Raw genomic sequence first — 3198 nt, 5'->3', positions numbered from 1 at the left:
TCCAGTGCATATACTGCAAGCCTTGCCGCAACCGCCAGTTGCTTTGCAACCAGTTCCTATTCCTGTAGCGCAGTCCTCTCAAGCGCCGCCAGTTGTGCTTCCAACTACCTCCGCACTTTCTGCGACTTTGCTTGATCCAGTAACTGCCTCCCCTAACACTCTTCCTTCCACCACTCCAGTACCTGTCTCTACATCCTCTTTTCTTCCCTCTGTTTTTCCCCCTGTTCTCGCTTCAACTTCTCCTTCGGCGCGACAGCGTTTGGCTAATGTGGTTACTACATTAATGTCGCCTCTCTTTGGGTCATCTGGTACAACTCCTGGTGTACAGCGTAAGCAGTTGCGCAGCCAATTGCCTAACCCCGATGAGAAAAAGGTAATAGATCACATGGCGCGCAGATGGATCGTTTTTCCTTCACTGTATGATGTGGAATCGGTTGTTAACACTTTCCATCAATGGGATGCCCCGAAACAGAGATACGTATTTGAGAAAATGTGCGAAATTCTCTGTGAAGAATTGGAGGATAGTGGTAGAAATCCGAATCCGCAGGAATTGTGTAGAGTGAGGTGCGATTTTGGAACTGGTATAATTGTGGACCGCGAAGTAGATAAAGCAGTTGCGATTGTACTGTCCTTAAGGAATGACGATTGCCAACAGTCATTGTTTGAACATGAGGTCCTTGTGGGGAATAAGGAAAAAGCGCGACAATACCCTATGAGAGAAGTTCCCCCGGTATGGAAGGAAGCGGTTGCAGCTGCCGGTGGTAACCCCGCTGTGCCAGCGCATTTCCAGCGTGTTTGGGTGCATGTTCCATGGAAGCGCTCTGAGGTGTTAGCACTTAAGCAGACATTGCCTGATCCCCGTAAAAACCCAGCAGGTTATTATAAAGAGTTGTCACAGACGGCAGGGTCATGTGTTATGAATCTGGCCGATATAGACATGTTGTTTGGTAATGTTGTTCCACAGCCTCTATGGGGATCCATTCGTAATGTAGATCACAATGCAGAGCTAGGGGATACATGGGCTAACATTATTGCTGCTGATGCTAGACAAACGGGTGGTGCGAAACCAGAACCTTTAGTAGCTGAATTGCCTGGTAGAATCATTACGTATATGAAGACAATAATGCCTGCGATGCGCGTAAATTGGGACAAGTTATCTGCATGCAAGCAAAAGAAAGATGAGACAGTGTCAGACTTCTTTACTAGGTTTGAAGAAACGTTTATTGACCACAGTGGGCAAGATATGAGTACTGAGGGTGGACAACGGTTGTTTGTGGACAAGTTTGTGCAGAATTTACTCCCTGACCTGTGTAAAAAGTTGAAAGATTCAGAGAGTTCTTGGGCCGTTTCCTCTTCAGCGCAAATACTGGCTACTGCACAGTATTATGAAAACAGAGATAAAGACGAGAAAGATAGGACGGAGAAGAAAACGAAGGAACTAAAAACGAAGGTCCTTCTACAGCAGGCCTATGCACCACGTGGCGGTGGTACTAATTATAGACAGCCCCAAGGTGTCTATCACCAACCCCAACAATTTCAGACAAACCAGCAAATGAACGGGTATTATCAACCACGTGTCCCTGTAGGTCCCAACCAATGTTCATACTGTAAAGAGGAAGGTCATTTTAAATATAGTTGTCCTAAATTAATGCAACGGAATGGTAATACGTATGGCGCAAGAGGTAGAGGTGGTCAGCAAGCTCCTAGAGGCAGAGGGCGTGGAAGTGTTCCCCAAAATGCGCGTCCTCTTCCGCCCCAAAGCGCAATTAATAGCTTTGATCAGCAAGCTACCGTGACTGGTAATACGGCACAGTATTACAATAATGATTATTATGCAGAAGATGGCGACGCAGAAAATAATGGTTACTAGGACAGCCGTAGACAGAGAGAGGGAGTTGTTTCAGTGCCAGTGGATCAGAGTGGACCGTATGTTGAGGTGACTACAGCAAATGTAACGGAGCCTTTTCTGCTAGACACTGGTGCTGCAAAGAGTTCAATCATGCATTCCAAACTCCCTGGCGCACCTTTGTCTGGCGATATAAATGTTTCAGTAGGTTTTTCTGGCGCCCCAGTTAGGAACCCGATTTCCAGTCCTATGTCGCTTTCTGTTGGACCTTGTGAGCTGAAAGCGCCCCTGATCCTGACCACAGGTTGTGGTGAGAATTTGCTGGGATTAGATTTGTTGAAAAGGTTGCACGCTACACTGTATTGTTCTCCTTCAGGAGTACAACTTACATTAGGCAAGACAGTGGTTTCCCCAATGTATTTGTCTAAAAACACGATGCCACCTGAATTGTCATCCCTTCCGGATGCCCTTTGGGCTACTGGTCCCAATGATGTGGGCCTCTTGGAGATACCACCATATGTGGTGACTCTAAAGGCTAATGTTAGACTGCCACGTATTCCTCAGTACAAGATCTCTAATGAAGGGCAGAAAGCATTGTTAGACATTGTCAGCGATTTGATTAATAAGGGTGTGATTGAAGAGACAAGAGGCAACGTTTGTAATAGCCCGATTTTACCTGTCTTAAAGCGTACGGACCCTTCACAGCCACCTGTTTACAGATTTGTGATTGATCTTAGAGAGGTTAATAAGATTGTTGTGCCTCAGTTTCCGGTTGTCCCCGATATAACTGCCTTGTTAACGATGATTCCAGCCTCTGCTGCATGGTTTTCAGTGATTGATTTAAAGAATGCTTTCTTTAGTATCCCAATTGCAGAAGAGAGCAGAGACATTTTTGGTTTTAGTCTGGGAGGCCGAAGCTTCCGCTTCAAACGCGCTCCCCAGGGCTACTGTGAAAGTCCATCCATATATAGTCAAGCTCTGAAAGCGCAGCTTGATGCACTTGTTTTACCTAGTGGCGCTATCCTGATCCAGTACGTGGACGATTTACTGATCGCCGCGGATACTGAGAAGATCTGTAAAGAAGCCACATTGTCACTGTTGCGCCATTTATCAGCTTACCATCACAAAGTGTCTCTCTCTAAGCTGCAATATTGTCGACAAGAAGTGACCTACTTAGGTCATCTCTTATCGAAGGAGGGAAGGAAACTGACCCCAGAGAGAATTCAAGCCATTGCACAGTTGAGTGTGCCAAAGACACAGAGAGAAGTGCGTGCTTTCTTGGGCATTACCTCATACTGTAGGCATTGGATCCCTAGTTTTTCTTTGTTGGCAAAACCTTTGTTAGCATTAAC

This window comes from Triturus cristatus, chromosome 3_2 (genome assembly GCF_964204655.1).
Source record: "Triturus cristatus chromosome 3_2, aTriCri1.1, whole genome shotgun sequence".
In the NCBI taxonomy this organism is placed as follows: Eukaryota; Metazoa; Chordata; class Amphibia; order Caudata; family Salamandridae; genus Triturus; species Triturus cristatus.
Note: the sequence above shows the minus strand (reverse complement) of the source record.